Source organism: Eulemur rufifrons, chromosome 30 (assembly GCF_041146395.1).
Source record: "Eulemur rufifrons isolate Redbay chromosome 30, OSU_ERuf_1, whole genome shotgun sequence".
In the NCBI taxonomy this organism is placed as follows: domain Eukaryota; kingdom Metazoa; phylum Chordata; class Mammalia; order Primates; family Lemuridae; genus Eulemur; species Eulemur rufifrons.
Genome location: NC_091012.1, coordinates 110,544,163 through 110,560,194, shown reverse-complemented (window position 1 = coordinate 110,560,194; position 16,032 = coordinate 110,544,163).

Sequence of the window (16,032 nt, the reverse complement as noted above, 5' to 3'; positions counted from 1 at the left end):
GTGGAAGTCCTTGATATAATGAATGAATAAGGACGCTGTGCAATCAACATATTAATTGTATGTAAATGGTGTTTTTTAAATGCTTTAAAACAATTTATTCCCCTGAGCATTTTAAATAGGCCCCCTGGAAAGTTGTTTATGTAGTCATTTGCTTGGCACACTTCTCTCTCCTAGCGGGTTCCTTCAACCCCCAAATGAACACTTGAGGAAACCTTGCTGTCCCTTTCCTCTTTCTTTCTAGGAAGCAAGTGTCTGAAATCTGATCACTTGTTCCTTGTCCCAAATGTCTCTTGTCCCTTCCATCAATTATTGCCTATCTTTCATGAGGCCTGGGTAAGATTAAAATATCAGTGATTACCAGGGACAAAAGCATCAATCAACCTGCAAAGAACTGCTCAGGTGGCCCTGCCATGCTCCCACCTTGGTGTGGAAGGAGAAGGTTGCTCAAGCCAGACATCCCAAACACTGCCAAGATGGCTGTCAACATTAAAATGCCACAAGTCACTTAGTACCTTCCTATCAAGCTCAAGAAATAAACCATGAATCACACAGCACCTAACCCAGGTGTTCAATAAAGAAAATGCATGAATTTATGAGATAGCAACGACACACTTTTTGGTTTGAGTTTGTTTGGGGCTCCAAAAAAAATTAACCCAATTTCCAAATTTACCCAACTTCCGAGGAACCTCTCCAAAAAGAAAGGCCTATTGCGAGGCAGGCCTATTGTCCATCTAGAATTTTCCCAAGCCCCCAAAGAAGTATCATTCTATTTATTTTCTTGAGACACATATGATCCCAGGATAGAAGAAACGTGCAGGGCCCCATGTGTGAGGTGTGTTTAGAATTCAGTGCCTCTTACCTGAATGTTTCAACGTAGGTGCTCAGAAAGTCGTCTTAAGTCTTTCTTCTCCCCACCTTCTTGCTTGGGTTGACTTCACTGATCTTCCCTGGTTCCCAAGAAGCATAAGCAGGAAGTTTGAGGAAACAATTAATGAAGCTGCCGTACATCATGACCTGGGCCACACAGCACAACTGCAGCCACCTCGGTGGCACAAGTGGCACTTGCAACTCACCAGCCGGGTATAGCTAGTAGGGGAGTAGAGGTGGGAATCCAGCATTCCTAGAGGCTGAAGGCCATTCCCATGGACTCCAGGATAACTACTAATAGAAGAAACCTGTAACCTATTGCTGGAGCTGAACTCAGCTTGAAGAGGTTCACAAAGGACTTGTGTCACCCAGTTTTGGCCACGGCAGCAGGCCAACAGCAAGGCCTGGTCCTTGAGCTGGTCAAGTGCCAGTCTGCTCCACCCCCATGCTTCTCCTGGCCTACCCTGTATTGCAAGAATCACAGCTCTTGGGCCCCCTTGCCCTCAGGCTTCTAGGGAGGTTTGGCCCAAGGGAGGCACTGGCAGAAGATTAGAGGGGAGGAGGAAGGGAGAGGCCAGGGTATTTCTTATTTCTTGCTGTTTCTTATGGCCTGCCCAGCAGCAACCATATGGACCTGGCTTCTGCGTTCCAAAAACACTATCTCCTCCCTTTAGCCCTCCAGCCCCAAGGTAGTAGCACCTTCCTACTAGTACAAATCTCTGCATTGCCTCACCTGGGCGGCTTCCCAGCTCTTCCATCACCTGTGTAGCCAATTCCCTATATTAAATCCCCTCAGTTGAAACACCTAGTGTAGTTTCTGTATTAAACATCCACTCTGTCTCTCTCCTGCCTGATTTAACTCAAACTGTCCATAACTCTCCCACAGCCAAATTTATTGCACTGAGTCCAGAAGAACAGTGAGAATTTAAGAGAGACAGAGAGAGAAAGGAAGGGAGGGAGGGAGGGAGGGAAGGAAGAAAGGAAGAAAAAGAAAGAAGTAACAACTGATACTGAATGAGCAATTACCTTGTTTTGGGCAGTGTTAAATATACACACATTAACTTGTTTAATCCTCACACAACAATGGAAGTTGATACTTTTATTATCTTCATTATACAGATGAGAACACTGCAGCTCTGAGAAGTTCGGCAATTGGCCCAAGGGCACACAGCTAGGAAGTGGCAGCATGGGGGTTTGAACCTAGAAGAATTCAGGGCAGCCTCTAGGAGCTGAGCCCCCTAACCCACTAAGAATCCTAGGGAGGCAGGGGCATTCGGAGTGGGCTTCTGAAAAGGGTGCATTCTGGGCCGGAACTGGCCTTGTGGCTTTCTTTGGTTGGCTCCAACGGGAAATCCTCCAAAGGAGTGGGGGGCGGGGACGGCTTTGTATTCTCCAGCTCAGGAAACCTTCAGCAGCGATGAGCTGAGGGTTTCTGCTTTCCTTTTGCAGCGTCTGTATGTGGGAAGGCAACACGAGCCAGTCACTGCTCTCAACACAGTCACCCACAGCTAGCCATGATTTAACCGTGGAAACGGGTGTGGAAGCTGCTCCAGCGTTCCCAAAGCACTTAGGCTAGGGTGCTGAGGCCCAGGCCGGCCACTCTGCACCGCTGTGAGACTCCAACCTCACGCCCACAGTCCCCCGCCCCCAAGGGCCCTCCCAGACAAATGGCAGTGTGTCTTCCAGCTGCGCAGGCCAGTGAGGGCAGGTGGGTACACCATCCCTTCTATCTGGGCACCCCTCTCCCCACTGGCTGCCCATCCCACGGGCACAAGATTTGCAAAGACTAAGATGCAAAGAACATTTGAAAACAGGACCACAGGGGAGGCCAAAGATTAATACGAAAACAATGAAATCATGGAAGAGATATTTGAGGATGAAATTTCTCAGTTCACCAACTAGCCACCTAACACTTTTGGTAAAAGCCAGGTCCAGGGACAGCCTGTCATCCCCGCTGGCCAATCAGAAGGGAGGCAGGCAGGGGCAGAGTCCTGAACTGCCCCCACATACCTGCTGTTAACCGTTTCATTGCTGGATTGTGGTGGGGTGGGGGACAGGGCCTGGGAGAGGGGCATTTCGGGAGCTGGGGCATTTACCAAGGAGCACAGATGGATTTTGATATTTTAACAACTGCTAAGGCCTTGCTGGAGCAGGCCAGCTGAGTATGACGCAGGACAGGGCCTTCTGGTGGGAGCCCTGGGGGGGACAGATGACTATTTCGTAAAGCAGTTTCTCCCAGGCCCCCAGGAAGGAGCCCACATGACAGAGGGTCCCTTCCAGAGCAGACACTCTGCCACCACCACTGCAGACACATGGCAGGCAGCCTGTAGGGCTGGCTCATGGAGATGTGTTCCCCACAGGGAGGACAGAATGATTTGCACTGAGCCTTCCAGGCGTGCAAGCTTCTCCCGCCCCCCAAAGCCTGGTCTCTGAGGCATTTGTGAGGAGGAGGAGGAGGAGGAGGAGGAGGAGCAGCCGCCGCCGCCGCCGCGGCCAGCCGCAGCCAGCAGCCGCCAAGGCCTCCACTGGCTATTCTCTGTGCAAAGCTAAGTAGCCTGGGGGGCTGGGAGGAAGACCTTGACCTCTGGAGCCCTAAGCTGCCGCTGACAGCAGACAGCAAGGGGGCCCCTTGGGAATGGCGCTTTATTGAGGAACATTTGTCTTCATTTGGGGCAGTCTACATCTCATCCCACAGGCGTGCCCTGAGGCCCGAGTGTCCCTGACCCCTACCCCAACTGTCCCTGCAACTACAACTGCTGTCCCCCGAGCTGAATTGAAGGGGTAGTGGCCTCTTAAAGCCCCTGAGAGCCAGGGTGACAGATGTCAGGGAAGAATAACACGAAATTCCCTACAGCACCCCAGAAGGCTCCCACCCCCTGCCAGGGAAAGGAGACTTAGGGCAGATGTGGGCACCTCACAAACTCAGCCGCAAAATCCTGGGTCCTCCTGGGCCGGCGATTCTGGAAATTCAAAACTCATATGCAACATAATAATCACAGATCTGGATAATGAAAAAAAATAAGTACCTATGGTTTTCAGAATGCAAATTGAAGAACTAAATCTCAAAATCACTGTGGCTGGTCGGAAGGTTCCCAGACGCTGTCTTCTCTCTCATAGGCAGAGACTCTGCTGGGAAGGACTCTGCAGAGGGGCTTTAGAATCTAAAAACATCAGAGTGCAAGATTTTGGTGGGGTTTTTATTCCCTGAAAAATTCAGGAATATTTAAGATGTTAGAAGACCATGAACTATGCCCTAGATGCTGCCACAAATCTGGGTTAACAAATCATCTTCCCGCGCCTCTTATTCCAAATATTAAAAAAAAAAAATTGCCTAATCAAAGGAGATGGCAGGAAGCAAGGCCACCAAGGCGCGACGCTGACTATACCCCAGACCCGACCCGCCTAGGCCTGGGGTGGCAGCGCGGTGCTGAGCTCAACTCTACAGCGAGGTTTAGGGAGCTGCGAGCTGGAGGCGCAGGCACGTGGCGCGCCTGGCTCCAGCACTTTCCAAACGCGCCGCGGCGCAGGACCAGGGTGGCTGGGGTGGGGGTGGGGGGGCCGAGGGGGCCAACCAGGCACCCGAGCCCCCTACCGGGTGTCGTCGCGTTAAAAACGCGGGGCCGATGGGGCCGAGCCGCGTCCGACCTCCGCGCCCACACCGGGGGCCCGCCCGCCCTGCTCGCTGCGCTCATCTCCATGTGGAGCGGCGTCCCGGCCGCCTCCTGTCGCCGCCGCGGCTCTGCAGGCGCGGGCGCCCCGGGCTCCCTCCCTTCCCCTCCCCCGCCCGCGCCTTTGTCTGGCCCGGCGGCGCGCTCGGAGCCAGCAGGGCGGGTAATTGGCGGCCGGAGGAGGCGTGCGGGCCGGCCGGGCCTCCGCTAATGAGCGGGCGGAGCCGCGGGGAGGGCGCGGCGCGGCCCTGGCGCGGAGCCGGGGAGGGGGCTTCCGTGGCCGCGCGGACCCGGAATGGCCCTCCGGGTCCCAGCCGCCCCCTCCCGGGCTAAGGCGGGGAGCGGTGCCCCGAGGGACAAGCCCTCCTCCTCCCCCTCCCCCATGCGGTCCCCGGCGCGCTCCAATTACCCTGCGGCCGTGCCAAGGCCTCCGGCTGCCCCCGGGCCGCCCCCGCGTCCCCGGAGAAGTGCCAGGGACCGAACGCTCGGGCGAGAGGACAGAGGGAGGAGGCTCCCTGGGGGCTTCGCCGCGCTGCAGGGGACCCGGGCGGCCCAGGCGCCCCTGGGGCACGGCCGCGCGGGGGAGCGGAGGGGACGCCCCCTGGGTCCGATGCCGGAGAGCTCTCCTAGGGAAGCGAAACCTGCTCTACCGTAGATGGCGAGAAAATCCACCCTGGTTTCTAAATTAATTGTACTGAATCCGCCGCGTTCTACCAGCCCGAGGTAGGGCGGGCGTGGAGCAGTCTGTACCAAAGGGCGCGGTGGCATCTCGCTGGGGGTGGGGGATCATGTGTTGTTGGCTCTGAGAAACCCCTTCTCCAAGACTGCTCGAGGAGTGACGGAGGCCATCGGAGTTTTAAGGAGAATAGGGGCGGGAATGGGGAGACACAGGGAAGCCTTTCTCCAACCAATCCTACCCCTCTGGGAAGCCCACCCGCTACCATCACTGGCCTGAGCCCCCTGCTCCAGGAGCCGGGCCCCTTCTTGGGGTGCAGTCCCCAACGGTCAGGAATTCTGCAGCAAACTGGCCCTGTGGCCCCATGCCCAACTTCCCGCTCGTCTCCACGGAGCCCTGCTCTGTCTCCACTCCCGCCTGTGCTTTGATCCCTGGCTGCCTCTGGGTTCTTGCAGTCACTAATGTCTTCATGTTAACAGGATTCTTCACGGCCGCCTTTTCAGATATGGCTTCTCAGACTTGGAGGCTGAGACTCTGTCTGTGGCAGGAAGGGCCCAAGCCTCAGGGACTGGGGGTCCATGGGGGAGCTCCACACTGGACTCAGCACAGCCTTAGGGAACCACCAGCAGCTCAGGACGGCCCCAGGGGGAGAGTGCCCCAGTGGCCTCCAGAGTCCCTTGACTTAATGGGGACTGCCACATCTCAGGGAAGAGAGGACATTTTCTTCGGAAGACTCCCCACCTAGAACCTTTTCCTTTCCTGCCCAACTACCCCCACAGTGGCCACCTGGGAGCAGCCCACCCACAGAGAGCTTTTTCCCCTTTTCATTTACTTTTTATTGAGGTATAACTTACAGTGACGTGCACACATCTTAGGTGCACTGCTTGATTAATCCTTACTAACTTGTATACTGTATAATCACCACCCACGTCAGCACGTGGAACATTGCCAGCAGCCCAAAAGGTTCCCACATGCCCTTTCTTAGTCCACATCCCCCAACCATTCTGATCTCCGTGGCCCTAGATTAGTTGCGCCTGTTTTTATAAACGAAATCATGCAGCCTGTGCTCTTTGGTGTGTGGCTTCTTTCACTCATTGTCTACCAGATCCATCCATGCTATTACACGAAACGGTAGTTCATCCTTTTTAATTACTGAGTAGTATTCCATTGGATGAATATACCACAATTTATTTATCCATTTGACTTCTGATGGACATTTGAATTGTCTCCAGCTTGGAGCTGTTATGAATAAAGTGGTTCTGAATATTGTTCCTATGTTTAACTTGATTGTCAAATAGTTTTCCAAAGTAGTAGTGCCCGGTTAGCTTTTTAAAGCTACAATCAGGGCACAAATGCTTTTCAGAGAAATAAGTTACAGCACAGCATAATAATGACAGGGGACATATATTGAGCACTTAGACTGTGCTAGGTACTGCTGTAAGGGATTTGCATGTAATTAACATTTACTTACATGCATGTATTGCAAACATTCTCACAGTGCCGAGTTTCATCTTAGAAGGAGCACAAGATCTCAGAGGCTGGGTGATAATGATCTTTGTATTGCCTGCCCCAACAGGAACCCAGATACAACATTCTGTGTTTGTGGAATGAATCAGCTCCATTTTACAGATGAGGAAACCAAGGCACAAAGAAGTGGCGACTTGCTGAAGATTCTGTGGCTAGCGAGTGGCCGGACCAAGTCTGCAACTCAGGTCATGGCATTGCTGGCATTCTTATGAATGTAAGCCTCCTTTAATTTCCTCCCTCTTACACCCCAAGTTGGCACTCTACAGCTCCAATCTTTTGGGGCCCTTGTCTTCCTTTCCCTGTTATCTCTTCTTATGTAACAAACCACCCTAAGACTTAATGATTTAAAACAATTATTATTTTCTCCTGTTCTGTGAGTGGAGTGGATTCAGCTGGAAGGTTTGTTCTTGGGGTCTCTCAAGAAGCTGCAGCTACAGTCATCTGTGGGCTGCACTGGACCAGGCATCCAAGATGGTGCACCACACATGGCTGGTGGCTGATGCTGGCTGTTGACCGGCAGCTCAGCTGAGGCTGTCAACTGGAGCACCTCCAGGTGGCTTGGACTTCTCACAGCATGGCACTGCATTCTCAGAGGGTGTGTCCCTGTTTCAAGAGCAAGAATCTCAAGAGGCAGGAAGGGGAAGCTCCCAGGCTGTGAACTAAAATAAAATTTTAGGCTCACCACCCCCCCCCCAACACACACACACCTGCTGATTGAATGGACCCCCTCGTGGCCAAAGGAATATCCTAAAACTAAATTACCTGCCAGGAGGAGGGAGGTCAGACATGCCTCATCATGCCCCCCTCCCTTCTTGGGGACATCCTTTGTAACTCATTAACAAGCCTAAGGGTATGCAAGGCAAACCTATAGGCCCTCAATTTACATAACAAATCTATGGTGGCTTGTCTCTGATAAACAGCGACTATGTTAAAACCTTCCAAGCCTTTAGACAAAACTTCTTGTCTTTAACCAATTACAAACAAGCCAAAGAATCTTTAAACCCACCTGTAAGCCCCCGCTTTGAGATGGCCCACCTTTTTGGGCCAAACCAATGTATGATTCCCACGTATTGATTTATGACTTTACCTGTAACCCCTGTCTCCCTGAAATGTATAAAACCAAACTGGAACCCAGCCACAGAGAGTCCACTTGCTTAAGGCCTCTTGGGTGTGGCTCCGGGTCATGATCCTCAAATTTGGCTCAGAATAAATCTCTTTAAAATTATTTTACAGGGTTTGGTTTCTTTTACGTTGACAAGGCCAATTAAGAGCTACACTAGGAACAGGTCTAGATTCATTTCCATCATATTGTATTGGTCAGAGGAGTCACAGGGCCTCACCAGATTCAAAGGGGTGCAGAAAAAGACTTGATGAATGAGTGGCAGGTCACATTGCACAAGACCATGTGGGATGGCAGCTATAGTTGTAGCCACCTTTGGCTACAACTATAGTTGAAGCATACACCTTCTTTGCCCACTTACGTTGCTCCCAGCTCTAGGTCCAAGAATGCCAAAATCATCCCTCCACCTCTTTGGTCTTTTAAGACACAAGGTTCCCAGGACTCCTTCCATTTCAGGTCAAAACCACCATACTGAGCCTTCTTAACACCACACCCTTGGCATGCCCCAACTGGGCCCACCCTGCACAGTCCCCTGTGTCAGCTCATCATTCCTCTTTGGGTCCCTGCCCACCCACATCACTTCCTCTCCCAGCTCTGGGCACCGTCACCACTCTGGGACGTCCAACCTGAACCTTGCCATCCTGGCCCCCCAACCCCAACTGCCACCTATCCAGGCCTTTTCCTTCTAACAGTCATCTCAGAAAAACACAGAACCCTCTAGAATCCCTGACCAAACTAGGATATTCCTACAACCACCTAAGGTGTTTGAGGAGGGGGTCTGGCCTCTACCCTTACACTTCATTTGAATGAGCACAGACTTTCTAGTTAGAAAACTTGAGTTTGAATCCTTGCTCTGCTGCTAACTGGCTGTGTGGTCCTGGGCAAGTGGTGAAACCTCTCTGTGACTTGGTGTCCACATCTGCAGAATGGACATAATTATTGGACCCAACTCGTAGGGTTGTTGTGATGATTGAAGGTGGTAACACATAAACATCTGGTGCAAGAGTAAGGGAAAGAGTAGACACTCCCAGAACCGAGTCTTCTTTCCCCCAACTCCAAAGCTACTTTTTGAAAGTAAACTTTTTCATGTAATTACTTTTTATATTGAGGAATTTTCACAAGGCAAGCCATGCAATCAGCACCCAGAGCAAGAAATAGAACATCACCAGCACCCAGAAGTCCCTGCCCCCTTACAGTTCCTACCCACCCCCAAGACTATTCAGACTTCTAACACCCTAGATTAGTATCTGACCACATTCGCGCCAGCCAACTCCCCTGCACAATTGGCGAACAAGATAGTCATCTATCTGGTGTGATTTGAAAGGAGCCAGAAAATCCAGCTCCCACTGTGCCTAAATTTCCTCCATTATTGAGGCATTCCATTGTGTTAAGCATTGCTCCTCACCCACAGTTCTCTTTTAAAATGCAAATCCATCTGTGTTGGAGTAACAGCAATTCCCTAGTCCCATAGAAAAAATATCTGGTCAACCTTTTTCGGCTGGTTCCCAGCACAAAGAACCTTGTTAACCAGCAAAGAGCTGCAGAAAAGGGGGAAGCATGGATGGAGGAAGATACACTTTACCGGCTCACAATTTGGCCCAAAGGCGGTTCAGACTTTTAGCACGTTTTTTAACCTGGTGTTTAAGGGACTTAAGCCACCTGGTGTTTAAGGGACTTAAGCCACCATCAACCAGAGCAATTCCATCAAGTCGTCCAATACACAAAAAAGGAGCAGATGATAATAAAAATGAATCCTGGGGGTGGGGGGGAGGCTGGGGTGAGGCCCCACCCTGGTTTTACAACACACCTTTCCAAATCAGGCCCAGGAGAGCTTCTGGCTCTATGACGTCATCAGATGTCAGGCCTTTTGACAAATGAGTCCGACCCGCAGCTGGAGCCTTTGATAAGCCATTTGCAGGCGTCTGGGAGACATCCACGCTGGTCTTGGGAATGCATCCTAGCCACATCTCAAATTCACATCTTTTCATGTTTTTTTTTTAAAAGCATGCCATGCATCTGTGAAGATTCATGGCTTAAAATATTTTTTCTTTTCTCTGACATTTCACCTTTTCTCTTTATTTTATTTTTTTTTTAAGGAAAAGAAAATATTCACTCCAAGGTTCATTTAGTTTCTGGGTAATAACTGTCAGATATTAACGGATAGCCCCATACATCCAGCATAAAATAATAGAATTTGTTGAGTGCATTAGACATCCAATAATGGGCACGGCGGACAGTGTGTAGAGCTGAAGAAAGGTTTCTCTTGGTAAAAGGGAATGCACGCCATGAAAAACAAGACATAAAAGACATTTGTCAAAATGTCCTCTTGTACCTTCATACATTTGCACAAGCAAGTCCTCCTACCTAGAACATTTTTTTTTTCTTTTGTTACTTTCTCTCTCAAGCACCTCCTCCTCATCCTGCAAGACTCAAATCAGTCTCTTCTCTTCCAGGAAGGAAGCCTTTGCCTGTCTTCTGGACTCCCACCTGTCATACCCTGTCCCCACAGCATCCTGGGCTTGCTTCTGCCAAAATACTTGTCATATTGTATTGTAACTGTCAACTGCAAACTGCAAGCTCCTTGAGTTTGCAGGGCTTGTGTCTTCTACACCTGCATTCTCGGCCCCTAACCCTGTGTGAGGCTCAGTCTAGCAGATGCTGTTGGTGTCTACCTGTGGTCCCCAGCTGTTAACCACTTCAGTGCAAATCTCTCCAATTCCAACAGGCAGTATCTGCGTCTTTGCCTATGTTCTCTGGCTTCCAGAGCCTACCTTGCTGTTCCTGTAGAAGGCTGGAAGTGCTAGAAAAGTAATGCCTTTCCCATCGGCCCTCAACAACGCCTGAAATGAGTCGGCATGGCCTTGCCCCTCCCTGGATGGGAAAACTGAGGCTTATGTTCAACGTTGGCTTCAAAATTCCTCGGTGGTGCCATCAGTGGTAATGGGCTTGATAACTCACTTTTTTTTTTTTTTTCCTGAGACAGAGTCTCACTCTGTTGCCCGGGCTAGAGTGCCGTGGCGTCAGCCTAGCTCACGGCAACCTCAACTCCTGGGCTCAAGTGATCCTTCTGCCTCAGCCTCCCAAGTAGCTGGGTCTTCAGGCATGCGCCACCATGCCCGGCTAATTTTTTCTATATATTTTTAGTTGTCCAGCTAATTTCTTTCTATTTTTAGTAGAGACGGGGTCTCACTCTTGCTCAAGCTGGTCTCGAACTCCTGAGCTCAAATGGTCCTCCTGCCTCAGCCTCCCAGAGTGCTAGGGTTACAGGCGTGAGCCACCGTGCCCGGCCTGATAACTCGCTCTTTATTGCCTGCCTTTCTTCCCTTCCCTGTCTCACTTGCCCACTCACTCCCCTCTCAGTGTTTCCTGGGGTCACCTCCCAAATAAACTACGGTACAGGCATACCTTGGAGGTACTGCGAGTTTGGTTCCAGACCACTGCCATAAAGCAAATAATGCAATAAAATGAGGTGAGTCACACAAATTTTTTGGTTTCCCAGTGCATATAAAAGTTATGTTTACACTATACTGTAGTCTAGTGAGCGTGTATTGCATTATGTGCAATCTGTATACCTCAATTTAAAAATGCTTTATTGCTAAAAAATGCTAACAATCATCTGAGCCTTAAGCGAGTTGTAATCCTTTTGCTGGTGAAGGGTCTTGCCTTGATGTTGATGGCTGCTGACTGATCAGGGTGGTGGTTGCTGAAATTTGGGGAGGCTGTGGCAATTTCTTAAAATAAGACAACAATAAAGTTGGTCGCATTGATTGATTCTTTCTTTCAAGAAAGACTTCTGTGTAGCATGCAGTGCTGTTCGATAGCATTTTACCCACAGCAGAACTTCTTTCAAAACCGGAGTCCATCCCCTCAAACACTGCCTCTGCTTTATCGACTATTCTTATGGAATATTCCAAATCCTTTGTTGTCATTTTAACAATGTTCACGGCATCTTCACCAGGAGTAAATTCCATCTCAAGAAACCACCTTTGCTCATCCAAAAGAAGCAACTCTTTATCCATTCAAGTTTTATCATGAGACTGCAGCAATTCAGACACGTCTTCAGGCTCCACTTCTAATTCTAGTTCTCTTGTTGTTTTCACCACATCTACAGTTACTTCCTCCACCGAAGTCTTAAACCCTCAAAGTTATCCGTGAGGGTTGGAATCAACTTCTTCCAAACTCCTGTTCATGTTGGTATTTTGACCTCCTCCCATGAATCACGAATGTTCTTAATGGCAAGTAGAATGGTGAATCCTTTCCAGAAGGTTTTCAATCTACTTTGCCTAGATCCATCAGAGGAATCATTATTTATGGCAGCTATGGCCTTATGAAATGTATTTCTTAAATAATAAAACCTGAAAGTTGTAATTACTCCTTGATCCACGGGCTGGAGAATGGATGTTGTGTTAGCAGGCATGAAAACAACATTAATCTCTTTGTGCATGTCCATCAGGGCTTTTGGGTGACCAGGTGCATTGTCAATGAGGAGTAATATTTTGAAAGGAATCTTTTCTTCTGAGCAGCAGGTCTCAACAGTGGGCTTGAAATATTCAGTAAACTATGCTGTAAACAGATGTGCTGTTATCCAGGCTTTGTTGTTCCATTTAGAGAGCACAGGCTGAGTAGATTTAGTATAATTCTTAGGGGCCCTAGGGTATTTGGAGTGGTCAATGAGCATGGACTTCAACTTAAAGTCACCAGCTGCATTTGCCCCTAACAACAGAGTCGACCTGTCCTTTGAAGCTTTGAAGCCGGGCATTGAATTCTTTCTAGCTGTGAAAGTCCCACATGACATCTTCTTCCAATACAAGGCTGTTTTGTCTACATTGCAAATCTGTTGTTTAATGTAGCCACCTTCATCAATGATCTTAGCTAGATCTTCTGGAAAACTTGCTACAGCTTCTACATCAGCACTTGCTGCTTCACCTTGCATTTGTATGTTATGGAGGCAGCTTCTTTCCTTAAACCTCATGAACCAATCTCTGCTAGCTTCACACTTTTCTCCTGCAGCTTCCTCAGTTCTCTTGGCCTTCATAGAATTGAAGAGAGTTAGGGCTTTGTTGTAGATTAGGCTTTAGTTTAAGGGAATGCTGTGGCTGGTTTGATCTTCTATCCAGACCAGTAAAACTTTCTCCATATCAGCAATAACACTGTTTCACTTTCTTATCTTTCTTCTATTCACTGGAATAGTACTTTTAATTTCCTTCAAGAACCTTTTCTTTGCATTCACAGCTTGGCTAACTCTTTGGCACAAGAGGCCTAACTTTTGACCTATCTTGGCTTTCAACATGCCTTCCTTGCTAAGCTCAATCATTTCTAGCTTTTGATTTAAAGTAAGAGGTGTGTGACTCTTTCACTTGACCACTTGGAAGCCATTTGTAGGGTTATTAGTTGGTCTAATTTCAATATTGCTGTGTCTCAAGGAATAGGCAGGCCCAAGGAGAGGGAGAGAGATGGAGGATGGGTGGTTAATGGAATAGCCAGCACACACACAACATTGACCAATTAAGTTTGCCATCTTATATAGGCTTGGTTCACAGTGCTCCAAAACAATTCCAATAGTAACATCAAAGATCACCATAACAGATATAATAATAATAAAGTTTGAAATATTGTAAGAATTACCAAAATATAACACAGAGACATGAAGTGAGCACATGCTGTCTGTTAGAAAAATAGCACCAAATAACTTGCTCAATTCAAGGTTGTCACAAACCTTTAATTTGTAAAAAATAAATAAATAAATAAAACAAAAAACAATATCTACTAAGTGCAATAAAGTGAAGCACAGTAAAATGAAGTATGCCTATACTTCCATTCAAATCCGTGTCTCAGGGGCAACTTCTGGAGAAGCCAAACTTAGAACCACATAATAGATGCTCAATAAATGGTTTGTTGAATGAATAAATGATGGATTTTTTATAGCACAAATACCAAAAGGAGCTCTCTAGGGCTGGATGTTCTGTGGGGTCTGTATTATCCATTTTAAGTAACCACATTGAGTCAAATACAAAGTCTACTTGAAAAGTTCTCCTTTACTTTGGGACAAAGCAGACAAGGCCAAGTACCAAGGAGCTCGGATGATTGCATAGTGTGTGGCACCGAGGTAGAAAGTTGTACCCAACTTAGACATTTGAGCACAGGGGAAGGCTTGTCAATTTGGTTTTGATTTGGGGTGCTGACCACACTGATTCCCTCTTTCCCCTCTTCTGGGATTGATCACCGTGCAGCCTCAACTGGGCTTTGGGGTTCTGCTTAAGTGAGAAGCTGGCAGCCTGTGTGCGCTGTCACTTTCCCTGGGGAAACATCAACAGCTGAGAGTCTGTCCTCACTGCTGCCTCTCAGATTTAGCTACCACAAGGGGCTGGGAAATAAGGAAATTAGCAAAGGTGTTGTTGATAGTGCACACTCTGATTTTACTGAACGCCTTTCCCCACAAAGATCGTCTGTCCATTAGTCTCTAGCTTGGTTCTAAGAGACCATTTCCTGCCCAGGCTGATATTTCTGCCACCTATATTGTTCAGAGTGCTCTTTCTGGAAGTACTCGAGCTTATCAGAGCCAAAGCTGACCACTGACATTCTTTCTACTTGGTAAATTCTTTGCAGTTTTTAGGATGTCCTAACATTTTTACTAAACTAAAATGATTCGCTTTTGTCATCTTGCAGGATTTCAGAATTGAGATTTTCTTTTTCAGTCCATTTTGTAGGCAAAAGAGACTGGAGTACCCACTTGGCCCACAGGTAGGAAAAAGAACCCAACAAAAATCGCTAATATTTGTTGAGTTTTATAATGTGCAGAGAGCTCTGTGTATGTTATCTCCCTTAACCTTCACACAGCCCGTGGGGCATTACGATTATCTCCATCTGACAGATGAGGAGAGTGAAGCCCAGAGAGATTACAGAACTGGCCCAGAGTTATCAGGTTAGTAAATGGCAGCACAGGGCACACACCATGCACCTGCGTGCTGAACCAGGGCCCTCAACAGACTCAACATTTATTGAGCACTGGCTACTGCTAGGGGTTGTCATGTAAACTTTACTTGCTTCTCTTGTGCAATCTTCTATTCGGTATGTTCTATGCAGTAGCCTTTGTCTTCCTTTGGGTTCCCCCTGTGGGGGAGGAAAGATGTGATCCCTTTCTTCACCCATCATCGGGGTCTCCATCAACACCCCTATAACAAAAGCCAGACTAACAAGAGAAAAGCATAACAAACTTATTGAGTCAAAGTTTTACGTGACACAGGAGGCTTCAGAGATGAAGACACAAAGACCCAGGGAAATCTGTCTGTTTTTATGCTTAGGTTTGATGAAGAATGGACAGCCGTGCAGAAATGTGATTGGACTAGAGGGTGTGATCTAGTGGTAATAGACAGAGGGGGGACCCAGCGAGGCCTGTCTGTTCAGATTCTCCTTGGCCTCTCTGTGCAGCATTCCTTCCTCCTGGGTGTGGGGCAGGCCCCTCTGGAATGAGGGCCTCCAAGGGAGAATGAAGAGACCGACCTTTCTAGGTTGTATGGTTTGCATTGGAGGAGAAGGGTTCTGGTTTCTGTGACTCACTTAAGGGGAAAAAGAGGGGCAGGGACCTGGGGTTGGGAAGGCAGGAGAAGGTCAGGCCACCTTGCTTCTGAGGCTTCCAATCTCCTGTAGTTCAAGGTACTCAGAGTGCTAAGGTGCCATACTTTGGGTGTTGTGTTCTGAGCCCCCAAACCACAAAAGGAGACCATAAGATAAGGATGTGAATGCAAGTCAATTACTTGGAAGGGGATTCCGGAAGGCACCAGTAGGGGAGTGGGGAAGTGAAGCAGGGAAGGAAAGGAAAGGGAAGGGGCCACTAAAGGTGAGTTGTGGAGAAAGTTACCACCATAGGCAACTGGGGCTCAATCCCGCTGGGGAGCTTGGGGAGACATTGAACATGTACCATGTTCAAGGGACACGGAGGCTAGGGTATGTATCAACCAACTCTCTTGGGTCATTAGTTGAGGGCCGGCCCCCTAGCCTGCTGCATGCAGGCAGAGTGGGCTCCGGTGCCCGAGGAAGCCCAGAGATGCAGATGCTAGCAGTTGGAATACAGGCCTGAGTGCACTGAAGGATAAGGGAGTAGGGAATATGAGCAAGGTGCCAATTGTGCCTGCAATAGTATTATTATCTTCGTCGTATTGATAAGGAAGCAGAAG